The sequence below is a fragment of the Perca fluviatilis genome, chromosome 9, assembly GCF_010015445.1.
Source record: "Perca fluviatilis chromosome 9, GENO_Pfluv_1.0, whole genome shotgun sequence".
Lineage (NCBI taxonomy): Eukaryota > Metazoa > Chordata > Actinopteri > Perciformes > Percidae > Perca > Perca fluviatilis.
The window spans coordinates 454700-476710 of NC_053120.1; the positions used below are offsets into that span (position 1 = coordinate 454700).

The 22011-nt window shown below is 39.3% G+C and overlaps 1 long non-coding RNA gene across 2 annotated transcripts in view; it reads left to right on the forward strand.

Annotated features, from left to right (window-relative positions):
* LOC120566002 overlaps nucleotides 1-11016 on the forward strand; it is a 12574-nt gene extending 1558 nt beyond the window's left edge. The window contains exons 2-4 of one of the 2 annotated variants that reach the window (XR_005640316.1): nucleotides 4223-4278; nucleotides 5753-5843; nucleotides 10414-11016. This is a non-coding gene — a long non-coding RNA (uncharacterized LOC120566002). Of the gene's footprint in view, nucleotides 1-4222; nucleotides 4279-5752; nucleotides 5907-10413 lie in introns of those variants that run through there. The other variant, XR_005640315.1, reaches the window with a different exon arrangement.
* The last annotated feature ends 10995 nt before the right edge of the window (nucleotides 11017-22011 follow it).

A 22011-nucleotide genomic window follows, 5' to 3' on the forward strand; every position in this document is an offset into this window, starting at 1 on the left:
AATCTCTTCATAAACGGCTGAAAAGTTATGAAGTAACTTGTGAATAATGTGGAGAAAAAGACAAATATATGGAAGAACTTTCATAATTAGGGTTTAATAATGTTAATTAATCATTAACTTAAGCTTCCGGGGTCAGTTGTAAGTCATTAATGATATGTACAGTATCTCCCAAAGTACTTTTGAAACCATAAATATGTTAAAGATGAGCCAAAAATGTTAGAAGTGCCTTTTTGAGTCATTAATTGCCATTTTATAGAGAGAGGAAGGGGGGTGTAATTATTGTATTATAGAGGGTTGTACTCCACATAAAGTACCCCTCGTCTCGGGTGAATTCATCCCAAAATCGGACTCATAATTTGAGAAATATTGGTCCAGATGTGTGCCACATTTTTCCAAACTTTGAGTGATCAAAAAGGTGCATTAAAGGACTCTTCCTCGAGCTTGAAAAATTAAAACACGGCAGCTAAAAAAGGCTGTTCATATTGACGGCTTTTAACGGACCTCGAAAGTATTAGTGAATTATATATTTAATAATGCCATTAGGCCAGGGGTCTTCAACGTTTATTAAGCCAAGGACCCCTTAACTGAGAGAGAGACGGATCAGGAACCCCCTACTACATATATTGTATAAAATGAAGTTGCATATTAATCTGGTCCTACGATGACTTTTAGGGCAGCCTAAAGCATTTATAGATACCTTTTTTGCATAGAATACTAAGCTATTCAAATAGCCTGATACTTGTTGGCATGATTTTATAAATCATGTTTTAATGTTAACCCTAAAATGTGAAATAAATGTGGAACAGTCACTCCTTTGGGATGAACTGTGTCTGTGGATGGCTGCCTTAGTGACTACATTACTTACTGGCCAGTAAGCCTATTTATTATTTGCTAATAATATGTTGGAATCATGTTGGACTTTTTAATTTTTGCAAAAACTTCAAAAAAAATTAACAATAATTTGGAGGACAATAATTTGCTTTCTATCCTTTTTTTTTCTGGAAGTATTATAAATATTAGTATAAAGTTAGCATAATATAAGTCCAGTACAAGCACCTAAAGCTGAAGTTAAAGTATCAGACTTCAGTGAATGTGTAGCTGCTGCCATCTGAGAATGTAAAAATTAAATTAAATAAAAAAGGAGGGATTTCTTTTTGTCGTTAACCCTTGTGTAGGAACTTTTGGTTTCTTTTAAACTATGCCGAATTTTAATTGTCCCAAAAATAACACTGTTAATGCCTCACAAACAACGCACATCACACACGGCAGGTCCACCGAAAAGATCAGAGCTCTAGTTTCATTTTTTAAGTGTTAAAAATAATGTTTTCAAAACAGTACCCTGACTGAATGTGTGTGTGTGTCTGTTGACTGTCTGTCTGTCTGTCTGTCTGTCTGTCTGTGTCTGTCTGTCTGTCTGTGTGTGTGTCTGCTGACCGTGTGTGTGTGTGTGTCTGTGTGTCTGTTGACCGTGTGTGTGTGTGTCTGTGTTGACTGTGTGTGTGTCTGTGTGTGTGTGTGTGTGTGTGTCTGTTGACCGTCTGTGTGTGTGTGTTGACTGTGTGTGTGTGTGTCTGTCTGTGTGTGTCTGTCTGTGTGTGTCTGTTGACTGTGTGTGTGTGCGTCTGTTGACTGTGTGTGTGTGTGTGTGTGTGTGTGTGTGTCTGTGTGTCTGCAGACTGTGTCTGTGTGTGTGCGTCTGTTGATTTTGTGTGTGTGTCTGTTGACTGTGTGTGTGTGTGTGTGTGTTGACTGTGTGTGTGTGTGTGTCTGTTGACTGTGTGTGTGTGTGTGTGTGTGTGTTTGACTGTGTGTGTGTGTGTGTGTTGACTGTGTGTGTGTGTTGACTGTGTGTGTGTATGTGTCTGTTGACTGTGTGTGTGTGTGTGTGTGTGTGTGTGTGTGTGTGTGTGTGTGTGTTGACTGTGTGTGTGTATGCGCGTGTGTGTGTCCGTGGTCAACAATGTCGAGACAAAAAAAACAGAATTTAAAATTGCAGCACTTTTTAAGAATCTGTTTTTACAAACTTATGTAACATCAGTGTGAAAATAACGCACAAAACATCGCCACGAAAATGTAAATATGGGGTCATATTTTATAATAATAAACTTTATTAATATAGCACTTTTATTAACAACGTTACAAAGTGCTTTCCAGAAAAACAGCAAATAAAAAGAAAGTAAAATACCAAAAACAGAGCTGTCATAAAGCACCATATACGGTATATATGTATGTATGCATACACTTATTTTGACTTAAATTGGACTGTGAGCAACTGCAACTTAACCTTTTCTCAACGTATTCTGCTTTCAGTTATTTAAAATGTTTATATCTGTTATTTTTTAATTACTGTCCAGTGAAAACCTTTTACCTTCAACATGTAAACAGAATCCACATACAGTACAGTGCTGCTCATGACTTTATGGACCCACGCTAAAGTTGACTAAAAAGAGGAATAATAAAAAATATTTTAAAAAATCATCTTTTGGAAATTTATCTTAATGCCTTAATTAAAAAAATTTGGAAAAATCCAACCTTTAAAAGGAAACCAATTATCTTCGTGAATGATTAATGTATTGTGAATAAATAAATGTTCTTCCTTAAAATACAGGGGGCATAAGTCAGTCAGTCCACCCCTATGTTAAATTCCCATAGAGGCAGGCAGACTTTTATTTTGAAAGGTCAGTTATTTCATTGATCCAGGATACTATGCATCCTGATAAAGTTCCCTTGGCCTTTGGAATTAAAATACCCCCCCACATCATCACATACCCTTCACCATACCCCCCCATCATCACATACCCTTCACCATACCCCCCATCATCATCACATACCCTTCACCAACTCCCCCATCATCACATACCCTTCACCAAACCCCCATCATCATCACATACCCTTCACCATACCCCCAACATCATCACATACCCTTCACCATACCCCCCATCATCACATACCCTTCACCATACCCCCACATCATCATCACATACCCTTCACCATACCCCCCCATCATCATCACATACTCTTCACCATACCCCCCCATCATCATCACATACCCTTCACCATACCCCCACATCATCATCACATACTCTTCACCATACCTAGAGATTGGCATGGGCTACTTTCCATAAGATCATCTCTCAATGCAAATCAAACCAGCTATTAGGCTATAACCGAAATAAAACCATGCCAATCTACGGAAGAACATTTATTTATTTATTCACGATACATTATTCATTCACAAAGAAAATTGGTGTCCTTAAAGGTTGGATTTTTCCTAATTTTTTTATTAAGGCACCGTCAGACACCGCCTGCCAAGAGCCTGGGTCTGTCTGAGGTTTCTCCCTAAAAAGGGAGTTTTTCCGTTTATTGGCGTTTTAAGCCCCCAACGTCTCCTTCCAGGCAGCGCTGCATGGAGGGCACTAGGATTAGGCAATGGTTATGGTTATGGTTATGGTTATGGTTAGGGGTTAGGTTTGGGTTAAGGTTAGGTGCCTTCAAGTCAACAGTCACAGAGCTGCCTGAGAAAGTTTTTCCTCGCCACTGTTGCACTGAATGCTTGCTCTTGGGGGGGAATTACTGTAATTGTTGGGTCTTTGTAAGTTATAGAGCATGGTCTAGACCTAAAGTGTCTTGAGACAACTCTTGTTATGATTTCATACTATAAATAAAATTGAATTAAGATCAATTTCCAAAAGATGTTTTTTTAATTCCTATTTTTAGTCAACTTTAGCATGCGTGTGTAAACTGATGAGCACCACTGTAAGAGATATGTTTTGATTAACCACCCTAAAATATCTGATGTGCTTTCTGTCCTTCTGCATATTTCTCTCTTTAAAATGTTTGTGCAAATACAGTTGAAACCAGTGGTGTAGTCTAATGTATTGTAGTGGGTATACCGTACTGTATATATAAATATATTGTATTATATTATTATATATACATATATATGGGCCATAGTGGGGGGCTTGGGTGTCTTACCCCAGGGAAGACTTCATTTCCTGCCTTCATTTAGTGTATGCGAAGAAGAAAAACACAGATGACAATTCAAAATATATTAAAAATGTAATGTAAAGTATGTTTTTGCGCATCATTGGGCATTTTTAAGTGGATATATAAATAATCCTGGAGTTTTCTTAGTGGGTATACTGCCTATTCCTGCGTATCACTTAGACTACACCACTGGTTGAAATTGCAGATTAATTCAAAACGGTTCCCTATTTTCCAGACACAGAATCAAGCCTGTGAATGCATCGCTGTTTTTGCAGCCGACCACTGGATAATGTAAGTAATGTAAAGTATGTTGTAGCGTGTCATTGGGCATTTTTAAGTGGGTATATGGAAATCCTGGAGCTTTCATAGTGGGTAAACTGCCTATCTATCTATTAAAGGGAGTGCATTATGGAACACACTACCCCCAACTATAAGGGAATGTCCCACTCTGGCCACCTTTAAGAGCCAGGTAAAGGTGTGGCTTACAGCTAACCAAATGTGCAACCACCTCTAACTGTATGTTGTACCGTATTAGCCCAGTAGAGCATACTAATGAATTGTGTCTCAGTTTTAACACTTATTAATGAATTATCCTGTTTTTTTTTCTATTTGTTTCTTCCTGTTTCTCCTTATTTAATATAGCAAATGTTACTACTGTATAGATATATCTTTTGTCCTTTTTATTGTAAGTTCAACCTGCCTAATGGACTGCAGATGGAAATTAGCCCTTGGGCTACAATCTGGCATTTTTACGTGTACTGTTGTACATGTTCATCACAAGAGCATTGTCCTGAAATAATAAAATAAATAAAAATAAGTAAAAATATTCCTGCGTATCACGTAGACTACACCACTGGTTGAAAGTGCAGATTAATTCAAAACAGTTCTATATATTTTCAAGAAACAGAGAATCTAGCCTGTGAATGTATCGCTGTTTTTGCAGCCAATCATTGGACGTTTTATTAAGTTTTGAAAAGGCTTTCATTGGATAATTTCTGCGGTTGTTATTTCTACACAAACTGAAGCATGACATCCTCTTAAACCCTCCTGGTGTCTTGTCGTCAACTGTGCAACTTTGTTTTTCTGGGTCGAATTTTGTTGTTCTTTATCTACACTTTTCTCAACGTTTTAGTCATTTTTTTTAAACAAGTTTTTGTCCATTTTTTGTCACTTTTTTTAACAAGTTTTTGTCAATTTTTGGTCACTTTTTTTAACAAGTTTTTGTCAATTATTTGTCACTTTTTTAAACAAGTTTTTGTCAATTTTTTGTCACTTTTTTTAACAAGTTTTTGTCACCTTTGGCGAGGTTTTTGATGGGTTTTTTTGTCACATTTTCTGATATTTTTTTGTCACTTTTGTTTTTGTCAGAATTTTACAAAAATGGAATTTACCTGATGAAGGTCCGAGACCAAAACGTTGTATTTTTCTTCTAAATAAATTATTGCTTGCGTAATGGTCAGTGTTTGGGATTTTCTCAAAAAAAATAAAAATGTATCTGCTACTTTTGATCATATCCTAACGCACCTGCCCGACAAAAGAGGTGTGCAAAAAAGCTTTCCTACGTTGCTAAGAATTTTACAAAAAAAACAAAAAATTTTAGCGATTTATTTCCTGCGTTTTTGTAGCTTTTTCCAACATTTGTCACTTTTTCCAACGTTCTTTTGTCTTTGTTCTGATATAGAAAGTTTTTGCGAACGATGCCAACAGGAGGGTAAAACCCAAGACTGGAGTTATGAGGTTTTCTGTGTTTCTTTTGTTGTCCCAGGACAGATAAAAGCAGCGGAGAACGTCCGACGCGGAGCAGCAGCAGCAGCAGCGTCCCATCCTGTCGCACATCAACAAACTTGCTGTAACCTGTAAGATCATTTCACTGTGTGCTTGTGCTGAAGTTAAAGGGGAGAGAGGGGTGGTGGGGGTATGAAGGGGTAATAAAGAGTGAGAGAGGGAGGTGTGGGGGGTCTGTGAAGCTCAGGTTCCTAATCAGAAGGGGGAGGCGGGGGGAATACCTGAACCAGAGCAGAGCAGAGCCATCAAACAGTTCTCCCATTGTGGCGTCCAAACAGAGGAATGCGATTCAGCCGGAGATACGGAGGGAACGTTTGGGTTGTTGCGGGGTAAGGTACACCGGGCCAGGAGGTGAGGAGCGGGAGGAAGAGGGGAGGAAGAGGGGAGAGGAGGGGGGTCAAAGCTGTCTACACGTGGTCAAAGTGATAAAAATGTTAGAAAAAGTGACAAAATGTCGAAAAAAATGACAAAAATGTCTGGAGGAGTAACAAAAATGACGAAAAGTGACAAAAACATTCTGAGAAAGTGACAAAAATGTCGAAAGAAATGACAAAAATGTCGACAAAAATGACCAAAATGTCGAAAAGAGACAAACATTTTCGAAAAAAAAATGACAAAAAGTGACAAAAATGTCGAGGAAAGTGATAAAACGTTGGAAAAAGTGTCAAAAATGTGGAAAAAAAATGACAAAAATGTCGAAAAGTGAAAAAAACGTCGAGGAAAGTGATAAAACGTTGGAAAAAGTGTCAAAAATGTCGAACAAAAATGCTGGAGGAGTGACAAAAAAGTCGAAAAGTGACAAAAAAAATCTGAGAAAGTGACAAAAAAAAAATCTGAGAAAGTGACAAAAATGTCGAAAAAAATGACCAAAATGTCGAAAAGAGACAAAAATGTTTGGAAAAAATGACAAAAAGTGACAAAAATGTCGAGGAAAGTGATAAAACGTTGGAAAAAGTGTCAAAAATGTCGAAAAAAATGCCAAAAATGCTGGAGGAGTGACAAAAAAGTCGAAAAGTGACAAAACATTTCGGAGAAAGTGGCAAAAATGTCAGAAAAAATAACAAAAACGTCAAAGTGACAGAAATGTCGAGAAAAGTGATAAAAATGTCAGAAAAAAGTGACAAAACGTCTGGAGGAGTAACAAAAATGTCGAAAAAAGTGACAAAAAAACTCTGAGAAAGTGACAAAAATTTCGGGAAAAAATGACCAAAATGTCGAAAAAAAATGACCAAAATGTCGAAAAGAGACAAAAATGTTCGGAAAAAAATGACAAAAAGTGACAAAAATTTCGAGGAAAGTGATAAAACGTTGGAAAAAGTGTCAAAAATGTGGAAAAAAATGACAAAAATGTCGAAAAGTGAAAGAAATGTTGAGGAAAGTGATACAAAATGTCCAAACGAAGCAATGCGATTCAGCCGGAGATACTGAGGGAACGTTTGGGTTGTTGCGGGGTAAGGTACACCAGGCCAGGAGGTGAGGGGAGGGGATGGGGGAGGTAGGGGGGGGGGGGAGTCAAAGCTGTCTACAAGTGATCAAGTGAAGAACCACCGATGCACCGCTTCAGCCATTGTTTTCCGATGAACAGCAGGGCCAGACAATGTTAACTCTCCTGTTGTCTTTGGGCCAAATCTGACCTATTTTCAAAAAGTTTCTATATCAGAAATTTTGGGGTTTTCTTTCAACCGAATTGTCAAAAAAAATAACGTGGATGGTTCCATGAAAACGCTCTTCACAAGTACAATACATTATCAGTTCACTACTTTCATTGAATTTGGGTGTTTTATTCAATTTTATAACATTTGAAGAAATAAAACAATGATTAAAAATAACGCAGAAAACAATCGGCACAGACATCGGGAGAAGTGACAAAAATGTTGACGAAAGTGACAAAATGTCAAAAAAAAAATTTCACAAAGATGTCTGGAGGAGTGACAAAAATGTCAAAAACGTGACTAAAAATTTCGTAAAAAAAGTGACAAATTTTGGAAACAAATTACAAAAACGTCGAAGGAAATGACAAACGTCGATAAGTGACAAAAATGTCAAAAAGTGACAAAAATTTCGGAACAAATAACAAAAACATCGAAAAGTGACAAAAATGTCGGAAAAGTGACAAAAATGTCGGAAAAGTGAAAAAATTTTCGGAAAGTTGTTTAGCTAACAGCTAATTCGGCTAACCGCTAGCTGAGACAGCATGTAATAAGTAATAAGACCCTCAAAATAAAAATATATATAACAGCTGTTACGTCAGTTCTACTTTACTACTTGTGCTCATTTAAAATACAATCACTCAATACTTGTCTTTATTGTTATTACTGTAAAGTCTTAATTTAGCTGTAGCCTGCTTTTCCCCCAGTGTTTAGTTTGAGTTACCGTTATTTTAGACTGAATCAAGCTGTCAGCTAGCGGTTAGCCAAATTAGCTGTTAGCTAAACTAAGGCCGCACAGATCGGGTACCGACACCGACCTCACATGTTGTGGGCGGGGCTAAGTTCGGCTGGCATCCAGGCTAGTGAAGTTTGTAAAAATGTAAATAAGTCTTTGTGCAGACAGACCATTTTCTTCTCCTGTATTGTATCAACATGTGTACTCTTTGGGAGATGTTGTATTACCTGCTAATCAACTGTTTTTCTATTTCTGTGAAATAAATTAAGAAATGTAACATTCCTTTTCCTTTTGTTTATGTTTTATGCCCATTTTAACGGTGTTATACAGCTGAAAGGACATTTGGGGAGCTACTCCTGGGTCTGGCCATGGCTGTGTTTGTTAACTGAAACGATACTTTTTACTTTTCAAAAGATTTAAAAAAAAAAATAATAAAAATATGTAGGCCTATATTTAAAAAAGAAGCACAAAATGACAGTCAGCGACTTTAAAGAACGGCTTGTTTATTGCTAAGGCCATATGGTCAAAATGAAATGATTTATTAAAAATGTAATAACAATAACTTATAACAATGACTTATTTCACCAGCAAATTTTTTTAAAAATATTTTACAATAACTTTGAATGCACCACGAGTCTGGCGAGTTTCAAGTAAACGCACTGTTTATGTTTTTCCGACAACGGCAGCTGCAGACTGTTACGTCCCAGTGTTGGAAAATCCTCTACAGTGAAATACTGTACAGTTACACTTTACACCTTTTAACGTTAGCTGTCAGCATTTTAACCGTGTGTAATCCAGCTGCTAGCTAGCGGTATGCTAACGTTACCTGCTGCCAAGTGTATTACGTTAACTAGTGCAGCGATGCTTCTGTTGCCTCTAACGTCCGTTTGGGAGCATCAGAGGGCAGCGCTGGCATTTCAGTAGCACCGAAATCAGCGTAGTTATTCGGTGCGGTAGATACCGGTTGTCGAGGTGCTAATGCCGTATTAGCCCCTTGACGCCTGAATTTATTCACAATTATATAAGAACTTTATTATGTGTTCCTGGCTCCAAGCTGATGCTAAATTAAGTTGAGATTGTTAATTCGTCTATAGCATATAGAATAGACATAAATTTAGGTATGATGCAAATCAGCGACAACAGGCATTCATGGTAAAATTCTTTACAAAATGGTAAAATTAATAAAACACATTTTCAAGTAATTGACAAATAAATGAATCTTGACAACAGCAAGAAAGAAAACACTCTCCTACTCCCTAACATTGACAGTAGTCTTTTTAGGGTTAGGGTTAGGGTTAATTTCGCTTCCGTGAACTGGATGTTGTTCCCACTCCAACCGGTCCTACGAGAAACCAGTGCGTGCAAAAGGTTCCTAGGTATGTATCGAATGTAAACAAATGCTCAGATTTGGCTCGGTGTTGAGAGTGTTTTAACTCTGTCGGCTTGAAGAAAAAAAAATCAAACTTTTTGGATAACTAGTTGGTTTTCTGCGAGTGGTTTTACGTGACACTTACCTTTCAGTGTGAAGACACTTTGTGGGAAATATAAATGACCATTTGTGTACGTTTTCAAAAAGGTCCAATATCAGAAATTTGGGTTTTCTTCCAACCAAATTGTCAAAAGAAGTAGCGTAGATGGTTCCGTACAACGCTCTTCACAAGTAGATTACACGATCCGTTCACTACATTCATTAAATTTAATAATAATAATAATAATAATAATAATAATTTAATATATGTTATTTAAAGCCTTTCTCTGCACTCAAGGACACCGTATAGGGAAACATAAGACTTGTCTGATCTCCCCGTTACCATAAATGTGGGTGTTTTATTCAATTTCATAGCGTTTGGAGAATTTATTTTATAAAAGAACGTTGAAAAAAGTGACAAAAACACTTGAAAAAAGTGACAAAAAAAATTGGAAAAAAAGCCACAAAATGTGAAAATAAACAATTGGAAAAATAATTGAAAAAAGTGACAAAAAATCTTGGATAAAGTGACAGAAAAACAAAAAGTTGCATGGTCGACAGGAAGACAACACAAGGGTTAAATACAACAGAGGACATCCCTACTCATACTGTGTATAAACTGCTCTTTTCAGTTGACATGGAGTTTAAATATCCAAATGTCTATAAATAAGAATATGAATGCAGAATGGCTGAAGTGACACTTACCTTTCAGCGTGCAGACACTATATGTGTAAAATAAATGACCATATGTGTGTGCCGTTAAATACAACTGAGGACATTCTTACCAGGGCTGGAGTACTCGAGTCCGGACTTGGACCTGGACTTGGACCTGGACTTGGACCTGGACTTGCCACTGGCGTTGCCAAATACAGCTTTTGGTCTCGACCGAGTCCAGGTGTCTTCACTATGTTTATAATCACATTGGAGGGAAAGTGCAACACTGGCCACCTGATAACCAATCACACACTAGACACTGTTTTTGCTTTTGCAAATAATAACCCCAAAATGATTGTCTTGATACTGTCATGCATAAGATTTTTAATTTTTTCATCTGTCCTGGACTCGGTCTTGTCTTGAATTTGAACCTCTTTGGACTCGGCCTTGACCTGGTCTCGACTAGGTGGTCTTGGACTTGTCTTGGACTCAACAAAGGTGGTCTTGGCTACAGCCCTGACTCCTACATATATATACAGTATACAAACTGCTGTCCCAGATGCTGGTGGTGCATTCAGCTCCCAGTAGGAGGCAGTGTTGTGTTTCTGGGTTTTATTTATTTTGTCTTGAAGAGGAATGTGGACTGAAATCAGGACAGCTGTTTCTGATTTGACTCACCTGCTCCCTGACTGTAGCCGACTCTTCCTGCTGTCATGTTCCAGTGAATCTGGGTTTCCTGCTGCAATAAAAACAAAAAGCAAAGATGAACTAAATCTGAGGAAGTGTGACTCATTTATTCTTCATGCAAATAGCTTCAAATAAATCATGTGTGTGCATCCAGTGCAGATCAGGTAAAGATAGGACTTAATATGACTGTAAATACATATTTTCGCTTGCTGCTGCAACAGACATTACATTTACATGCAGATAATATTCAGGTTTTTTTGCCCTTTTTCCGAAAATAAACATATTCCGACTATGCTGTTTACACAGCTAATGAAAGTGAATATTTCCGTTTACATGTAGCCGGGAAAAACAGGATTTTTTCAAAGTTTACCAGAAGTTTACCAGCGGTGGAGGACTTGTTGGACCGTGTGAACACAAGCGCTTCCATCCCTCTTTTAAAAAAAAAAAAAAAAAGGGAAAAATTTGGCTTTGAGACAGAAAAGACAAGAAGCCAAGAGGTTTTGGGGGGTTTGAGAAAGAGACCAAGATTTTGACCAAGTAGAATTTGGTTGTGTTACACCCAGACTTTTGGGAGTTTGAGGGCCCGACTTTGGGGGGTTGAGACCCAGACTTTGGGGGGTTGAGATACAGACAAGACCAAGAATTTGGGGAGTTGAGATCCAGACTTTGGGGGGTTGAGACCAAGACAAGACCAAGAATTTTGGGGGGGTTGAGACCCAGACAAGACCAAGACAGGGAGAGTCACACAATGCATGGCAAACAACTGAAACTAGATCCCTGAAACATTCAGTAATACACAATTAGTAATACACAACTAGATATATATATATATATATATAAAAATAAAAATAAATAAAAGTAGCTAAACCTCTTTGGGTGAGAGGTGAAGTGATTTTTCGAGACCGATCTCCTACAACGTTGGTCTACAGCAGCAAAAATGTGTAACAAACATGCTTGTCCTCGCAAATGCTTCTCTGTGACAGTTTAGAGAATTATTATAGCGATAAATGTGTTTTAAAAATGTCGACAGCGTGAACAAGAAGCTCGTAAAAAAAAAACACAAACTCCCGTCAGCGTGTTGATGCTTCAGTCAGTTAAACTCCAGCCTCGACACGTTTCTCCAATTTATCCGCAAAATCCAATAAGTTGCCCAAATATGTGCGTTTCACTTCCTTCCTCTCGCTAACCTAACACAAAAAAAAACACACAACCTGATTGTCAACATCTGTTTTCCCTTCTCCCCCACCCACCCTCCTCTTATTTGTGGAGCTTGGCGGCACCCCTGGGGGCATCACAGCAGCAGCACGGTGCCACCCAACGCTGCAGCCATCCACGCTCGCATTCATCCATCCGTTCGTCCACCCGCACGCCGCACGCCACATGCCTGGCTGGCTGTCCCGCTGAAGCTCAGTGAAGCCAAAGTGGCCATATGAAGACACATTAACAGGGATGGTTCGCCAGCTGTCCTTCCACCGCCACAGTCACCACATCAGCCATATTAAATGACCCTATTTTTTGTTCAGTTCTCGCACTCCACACAGCGTCCAAAAAGATCTTGTTCGCGCCATCTCTTGTGTATTCCCCACACTCTGTTGTTCCTTCCCCTCTCGGTAATTTTAAATGTTTAGCTCTGCAGCATGTGCACTTGCAGAACATTAGAGGATTTGGAGCACGGAGCGTTTTGACAAAAGCCAGGAAGCCTGAGCTCCAAACAAGAGTGTTTGTTTTCATGCATTTTCCCCCCCCCCACCCCTTTCGTCCTGATTGCTGTCAGATGCCTTTGTGTTCCAGGTGGTTGAGACTGCAGAGAGAGAACCGCACAAGAGACATAAATACAGCACATCCTCCTTTAATTTGTGCTGCTGTCAACCGACGTACATATTGCACGTAGTATGTAAGTGTAAATAGGCCAAATAGCTTTGAATTCCACAACGGGAACTGATTACTCTCTCTCTCTCTCGTCTGCGGAGAAATCGGGAACATCTGAGATACCGTAGGAAGTGGATCACTGATTTACTGGACTTGAGGGCCGTCCACATCACGAACGATAACAATAACCACAACAATGTGAGCATCCACGCTGCTGAACGATAACGTTCTGCAAACAGCGAGTCAAGCAAGCATTGCACGCTCCGGCTGATGATAATACATCACAGTAGATGTTTTTTTAAAAGGTCCCAGGGCGAATGGTGATAGGTGAAAAGTATTAGTATTAGTATTAGTATTAAGGTCTATAAAAAGAGACTTCAGATACAGTATTAGGGGACCACTAAGGTCTATATAAAAGAGACTTCAGATACAGTATTAGGGGACCACTAAGGTCTATATAAAAGAGACTACAGATACAGTATTAGGGGACCACTAAGGTCTATATAAAAGAGACTACAGATACAGTATTAGGGGACCACTAAGGCCTATATAAAAGAGACTTCAGATACAGTATTAGGGGACCACTAAGGTCTATATAAAAGAGACTTCAGATACAGTATTAGGGGACCACTAAGGCCTATATAAAAGAGACTTCAGATACAGTATTAGGGGACCACTAAGGCCTATATAAAAGAGACTACAGATACAGTATTAGGGGACCAGTAAGGTCTATATAAAAGAGACTTCAGATACAGTATCAGGGGACTAGTAAGGCCTATATAAAAGAGACTTCAGATACAGTATTAGGGGACCAGTAAGGTCTATATAAAAGAGACTTCAGATACAGTATTAGGGGACCACTAAGGTCTATATAAAAGAGACTTCAGATACAGTATTAGGGGACCACTAAGGTCTATATAAAAGAGACTTCAGATACAGTATTAGGGGACCACTAAGGTCTATATAAAAGAGACTTCAGATACAGTATTAGGGGACCACTAAGGTCTATATAAAAGAGACTTCAGATACAGTATTAGGGGACCAGTAAGGTCTACAGATAAATGAACTTTAAAAAAATTATAAATAATTGATTTTCAAATATTGCACCTGTCAATACAGAAGGAAATATTCCGGAGCCTATTTTGCCATCAATACTGCCGACTTTGCTGTTATCAAATCAGAATATATTTATGTTTAACATGAAGTATTCTACTGCTTGAGTGCAGTAAACTCCCCATATGTCGAACAAGGGTGATCCAAAACACGTGACTGTTTTTCTAGTTGAAACTGGACAACTTTCAAGTCTACACTTCGAGTTTGCAACGACAACAGACGAGGCTAGCAGCAGCAGCGGCGGCGCCGCGTCAGACACGTTTCTGGTGTGTAAAGACGTAGAAAACGCCACGCTCAACGCCACGCAGCCAGCGTGCAGGAGCCCTAATACATCACAGCAGACGTTTATAACATAAAATTACAGGAATGTGAGTTTGGGTACATTATATGAACCAAAATAAGTCAAAAAAACAAAAAAGAACCACTAGACCAGGGGTGTCAAACTCATTTTCCCAGAGGGCCACACTGGAAAAAAGAGAATCCCACCAAGGGGCCAGACATGGAGAGATTACGGACGTGCTTTTGTTACTGCATGTCACTTTATTTTTAACATTTTGGGAGCTTTTTTCCTCATTTTTGTTGTTTTTGTTCAGACTTTTTTGAGGCTTTCTCAGACATTTCTCAACTTTTTGTAAATTAGTCGCTTTTTGTCACATTTTTGTCGACATGAAGTCCTACGAAAGTCATCAAAAGAGTTCCTTAGCCATCGTAGAATTTAACAAATCAAGAAAAACAATGATTAAATTTTTTTTAACAGCAACCTATTTCTCAGCCTGAATATGAAAACTCTCTCTCTGCTTCTTCTGGGGGAATTTCAGTCTCAGAGTCGGCAAATCTGCCCAAATTCTGCTTTGAATGTCAGGTAACTACAGTTTAAAAAACACTTTCCTGAGTTTTTGGTTTGGTGCACAACTAGGAGGGCCAAAATGTATCATGAACCCAAATATGATATACGGGCCTTGAGTTTGACAACATGTGCTGTCTCAAAGGAGTATCCATGTCTTGCACTGAGGGCTGTGAAACTCCTTCTCCCATTCACAACTACGTACCTGTGTGAATCAGGATTCTCCATTGTGGCCACAACTAAGACCAAAGCCCGAAACAGACTCAGAGCAACACTGGAGGCTACTCTGAGAGTGAGCCTTTCTCCCATTCCACCCAGACTGGATCTGATTATGTCTCAGAGGCAGGCCCAAGTGTCTCATTAAGAGGTGAAGATAAAAGGGAGTTGTATTATTGTTAATTGTTGTTATTATTTGTGTCATTGTTCATTTGTCACAGATATAAAGATTCTTCTGGTTCTGCCATGCAAAAATGGAGACTGCTGAAGCAATTTTACAATGGCTTTGCAGATTATAAGGCTATAGTTTCATTTGCACTTTAATTTCATTTACAGTTTATTTATATTTATAGATTTATATTATTTGAATGCATTTATTTTATCACCCCCTTTTTATTGATTTCATGATTTATTTATATATATATAATTTATTTTTTATTAATTTAAAGTAAAAATCCTACTATTGGTCTTTTTTTTATTATGATTAAAAAGCCTGAATTGATCCTTGAAATTTTTCTTATCACAGCTTGATTTGGTCCATGAATTATCAGCCTGTTCGGTGTCTTGATGTATGTGTGCAGGTTTATGTAAACGTTTAATAAAAGTCTTTGTGATGATCCCATTTTATCATGTCATTTTATTTGACAATTTTTTTTGCTTGTTAAACAATAAGTGGATTTGGTTTATTATTGAATACAAATCAAACCGAGAGTGAAGTCAATTAAACCTATACAGTGTTAATATTTAATGGGCCCCGGGCCACTTTGTACTATAAAAATTGGGCCTCAAGGTCGAAAAGGTTAAGAACCCCTGCTCTAGATCACGGTTTCTCAAATTGGGGTACGTGTACCCATAGGGGTACTCTGGAGTACTTCAGGGGGTACGTGAGATATTTAACAAGGCTGGGGTCCAGAACATTGTTCTGGACACCAGCACAATTTGACATTTGTGTCGCCTTCTTTGGACCTAATCTTGCCTTCCTTCCTTCTACTTTTTACAAGTTTCTTGCTTTTATTTATTTATTTATTTATTTATTTATTTATTTATTTATTTATTTATTTATTCGGGACAGTGCACATTAATGAACAATCTAACATTTCTGTACAGACTGTAAATGAGCCAGGTTATAGCATAAATGCTAATTTTCACCTGTAGTCCCGAGGCAGGAAAACAACAACATGCAAGATAATACATAGGTGAGAATATGACAATACACAATATCAAACAACACATTAGCACACATTCAGACAGATTACATTACATCAGTAAAATTAGTCAAAATGATGACATAAATGGGAACTCTTAAGAAATAGTTTAAAGTGCTTTTTAAATGTGCAATAAGTTGGACATTCTCTAATGTTCGTTGGGATGGTGTTCCAAAAATGACCTCCTCTGATAGACAGAACAGTTTGTCCAAAGGTAGTTTCTCTATGCGGGATCTCTATATCTCCTCTAAATGAGGCTCTGGTACAATATCCTCTGTCAGACCTTGGTTTAATGTATGTAAAGGTGCTCAAAACCAGTTTTTAAAATGAATACAATTTTCAAAATTGAGCATATTGTATTTTCCCAAAATATTACACTGATGGTATGACAGAGGTTTTTGATCAAGTATTTTTATAGATTGTTTGAATAACATTTCTATGGGTTTTAAAATTGTATTTCCGGCGAGTGACCAGGTTGTGATGCAGTAATCTATATGTGAAAATATCATTGAATGTAGGAACATTTTAGCAGAAGTAATTGTCATCGATGATCTGATTTGTTTTTTCTTCTTATGTCACTGTTTTTGAAGTTTTTGATACTATTTTGACCTCTTCTTGCCTTCCTTCCTTCTTTTTACCATCTTTATCCAAGTTTTGGGCTTTTTTTTTACAGTTTTTGTCTAATTTTCTCATCAGCATTTAAATGTTTTTTTCAGTTCCAAGGCTGTAGTTTAGTAAATCTATCACTGACAGCGCTGTACTGTTCCTCTTTATATAGACCTGTTTTTCTACCGAAAATGATTAGCGCTGGTCAGGGGGGGCTTAAAGAAACAATTCAAAAGGGGTACATTATTGAAAAAAGTTTGAGAACTACTGCTCTAGATGGTTTCTCAAATGCACATTTAAGTCCAGTTGGTGTCGTTTCTCCGACAACTCTGATGGCGGCAGTGGCCACGATGGTGTAAAGTTTAGCTAAACTGTATTTTGGGACAAATGCTCTGATGCACAGATCTTTCCCGTGAACGCAGCACGAGGACGGTAATGAAAAGGACCTGCTGGACACGTGCTGCACAGACCATCAGGCATCTGGTTCGCTGAGCAGAAGAAAGAAATCAGTGCAAGAATGACTTCACTGTTCTCCCGCAGAGAACTGACCGTACAGCTGAATAACAAATTAAATGATGAGTCGGCATTATTGAACATTGTCTAAACATAAGCAGTCACTCGAAACCAGGAACAGAAAGAGGACTAGGGCTGTCAAAACTGGCCAAAAATGATTTAAAAAAAACACATGAATGAACATTTGAATAGTCTATTGTGCATTATGTCCATAAGAGGTCAAACCGATACAACGGGAGACATAACTACTTGTAAAAGGTGTATTTATTTAACGTAACGTATGCGGAGCAGATGTTCCAAAACTACGCTTCCATTATAATCATTGAAAATGGCGACAGGTAACATGCATTACCTGCAGAACATGCATTTTACGCAAAGTGCGTGTGGCCCTTTTAAACAGAAATGGATCATAAAGTGTCTATCGGCCCTATCTCGCACCCAGCGCAGCGCGAAGCCCGACGCAAGTGTCTTTGTTAGTTTAAGACCGACCCAGTTGTCAGTTTCCCGTCCAGCGCCCACGTTGTTTAATTAACAATTGCACCTGCACCCATCTGTGGCCCCATGGGCGTGCTGGTCTTACAGGGAGGTGTGTTCAGGTGCTGGTCTTACAGGGAGGTGTGTTCAGGTGCATTCTGGGCGTGCTGGTCTTACAGGGAGGTGTGTTCAGGTGCATTCTGGGCGTGCTGGTCTTACAGGGAGGTGTGTTCAGGTGCATTCTGGTGCTGGTCTTACAGGGAGGTGTTTCAGGTGCATTCTGCGTGCTGGTCTTACAGGGAGGTGTGTTCAGGTGCATTCTGGGCGTGCTGGTCTTACAGGGAGGTGTGTTCAGGTGCATTCTGGGGTGCTGGTCTTACAGGGAGGTGTGTTCAGGTGCATTCTGGGCGTGCTAGTCTTACAGGGAGGTGTGTTCAGGTGCATTCTGGGCGTGCTGGTCTTACAGGGAGGTGTGTTCAGGTGCATTCTGGGTGTATTGCTATCTTGAGGCAGCGGGAAGTGATCCTCCTTAAACCTAAAACCTGATCTAAAGTCAATAACGCAGCATTTCATTGTTACACACTATGCTTGTTACTTACACACACACACACACACACACACACACACACACACACACACACACACACACACACACACACACACACAAGATTAAAAATACTGCAAATCGTGGCCGGGTTGGATCAGTGGGTAGAGCAGGCACACATATAAGTAGAGGTTCATGCCTCGACGCAGAGGTCTAGGGTTCGAATCCGATCTGTGACGATTTCCTGCATGTCTCCCCCCCCTTCTCTCTCCCCCCTTTCTCACCTAGCTGTCCTGTCAATTAAAGGTGGAAAAGCCCCCAAAAAATGATCTTCAAAAAATAAAACATACTGCAAATCCTCCATCATAACAGCAATGCTCCAAGGTCCAAACGCGCCTGGCTTTTAAAGGGAATGGGAGCTGATCTCTGATTGGTTGATTGCATGTTACGCCCAAAACACACCTCTGATTAATGAAGACACTAAGGACGACCCTTTAGAACCCTTTATTACCTCCGTTAAACTAGCAAAAGTGGATTTGGACACGCCCTAAACACACCTGCACCAGGCGCTTCATGCTGTGCACTTAGACGGTTAAAATAGGACCCTAATGTCTTTTAAATTAAACCACACACACTTTCTCTCACCTGCATAATTTGAGTACAGTTTTTCCACTTACAAGGTTGTTGCTGATGGTGCAGCGCTGTAATGTAGATCTTTATATTGGCTATATATACCGAAAAAATGCTTTTCGCTGGTCAGGGGAGGTACATGAAAGTACCGTACGTTTGAGAACCAGTGGTCTAGATCTGTAAGTATCCTGAGATAACTTCTGTTAGAATTTGACACTATAAATAAACATAGATTTCGATCGGCTGACCTGAACCTTGAGATAACGGTCACCTGAGAGCCAATCAGAGAGCAGGATTTTCCCCTGGCTCTCAGGTCCAACAGTCTGTCACTGCAGAGACTCGTAGGAATCCACCGAACCACGGAGGTTAATATATTCTGCCGGAGAGCCTCCACACAACAGAGCTGACACCTCCACTGTACAGCCAGCTGCTCTCTGTGTGTGTGTGTGTGTGTGTGTGTGTGTGTGTGTGTGGAGGGTTTTGAGCGGCAGCCATGAGCACCATCTGCCTCTCCGTCACTCAGAGCCAAGATGTTTTGGTCAAACCGCTCGCCGCAGAGTTTGGACGAGGGTTGTGAAGCTCGCTGTGTTCAGACGTTAACAAACGTTTCGGTTATCAACAAACTGCACTTCATTCATTCATTCATTCATGAAAGAGTTCATGGAGTCTCTGTCCAACAGCAGACACACTCGGAAAAACATTCCTAAAACTAAATAGATCCTAAAATCACAATGTTTGGGGTTGGACCAAATATCGACAGGACAACATATCGTTGTCCTTCGTGTGATACGAGAATCAATACTCTGGCACCAAAAATATATATTTTTAACAATAAAATAAGGTGCTGTAACTACATTTCCCTACTCTTAGATAGGGGTGTAAGAAAAAAAAATATATATACATTTGAGTTTGCGACATTTTATCTAGCAATACTGTATCGATTTTCAAAAACACAATATTGATTTTTTTAGTTTACGTGCACAAATATTCATGTAAGACAGTGGTTCACGTTTATGTTGTTTAAATCCTCTACCGCTAGATGGCTATGGTGAGACGCACCACTAGTCTCCTTGCTTAGCAGTGCCTAACAGTGCATAGCAGTGCCTAGCAGCACATAGCAGTACCTAACAGTGCCTAGCAGTACCTAACAGTGCCTAGCAGTGCCTAACGGTGCCTAACAGTGAATAACAGCACCTAGCAGTGCATAGCAGTACCTAACAGTAGTGCCTGACGGTGCCTAACAGTGCATAGCAGCGCCTAGCAGTGCCTAGCAGTGCCTAACGGTGCCTAACAGTGAATAACAGTACCTAGCAGTGCATAGCAGTACCTAACAGTAGTGCCTGACGGTGCCTAACAGTGCCTAGCTAAGAGATTAATCTACCAGTTAGCTCCGCTGGTAGCTAAGAGTTTAATCTACCAGTTAGCTCCTCTGGTAGCTAAGAGATTAATCTACCAGTTAGCGCCGCTGGTAGCTAAGAGTTTAATCTACCAGTTAGCTCCGCTGGTAGCTAAGAGTTTAATCTACCAGTTAGCTCCTCTGGTAGCTAAGAGATTAATCTACCAGTTAGCGGCTGGTAGCTAAGAGTTTAATCTACCAGTTAGCTCCTCTGGTAGCTAAGAGATTAATCTACCAGTTAGCTCCGCTGGTAGCTAAGAGTTTAATCTACCAGTTAGCTCCTCTGGTAGCTAAGAGATTAATCTACCAGTTAGCTCCGCTGGTAGCTAAGAGTTTAATCTACCAGTTAGCTCCTCTGGTAGCTAAGAGTTTAATCTACCAGTTAGCTCCTCTGGTAGCTAAGAGATTAATCTACCAGTTAGCTCCTCTGGTAGCTAAGAGATTAATCTACCAGTTAGCTCCGCTGGTAGCTAAGCGTATGGGGCTCTGGATAAGTCACCAGTTGTCTTGTTGTGATTGGTCGTAGTGTTATCCAATTGCGTGCAGTGAGATTTTCAAATGCATGCTTGGTGCCACCCCTCGAGTTGGGACATTTTCATTACTCGATGCCAGACCCTTAATCTTTCAGATTTGGGTCTGGATTTCCAGGCTAGCTAAAACGTGGAATGCTTACGAATTACAGTGCTTAACTTTTCGTAGCTTTTTGAAGGAATGGTTTAATAAGAACAGGCTGTTTTCAGTTTATACCGACAACACTGACGGAAACAGACTTTACCTGCAGCAGAACATCAATAACTTAGTTTTTACTTGAAAATTATAGCCCATACTGATATTAACATAATTCTTTCTACATCATCTATTCGGAGCTCCATCAGTGTTTCTGAACACTGAGGCTGGATGTTTAGACGGAAACCATCTGAAGAGGATCTGCGTGCATATGGTGACGCAAACGTGTGAAAATCGATGTAGTATGCACGCCAGGAGGCTAAGTTAACATAGGGTGACCAGATTTCCCGGAGCTAAAACCGGGACACTTTGCACGTGACCGTAGTGCTCGTGCACGCACACGCTTTTTAACGTGAACATGTGCCAGCCCAGGTCAGACATATACACAGACAGTAACTTCATTATTTTGATCGTAGGCTCCTCATCTAATAATAACAGTGTTTTTTCCTGTAAAATTTACAAAATTGCAGCAACAGCCTTTTTCAGTTTAGTGTGAGATTTATGTTGAGATTTTTTCTAAAAAAAGATTCTTTGAAGTGTTATTTATTCCAATAACACCAAAAGAATTAAAATGATTTATTGAACCACTTCATTTCCTGCATTCTGGTGAATTTCTATGCACATATTTCTACCTTTTTCTGAATCAATGTATACTGCAACCTGCAAATATCTGTAGCCTAGGCATCATTTACTCCTCCCTCCTGTTTGGCGTCTTTTGGTGAGGAAGTAACCTCCTTAAATGTGCATATGACAATTATTCACCTCAATGATACATTCATTCATTTTAATTTATAATAGACCCCTGGACTGTAATATTTCAGATGCGTTTGAGCAAGATTTTCTGCTCATGTCCAAAACTTTGTGCACATTCAAAATACAGTATATCTGTGTTCTCTGTGATTTGGAAGA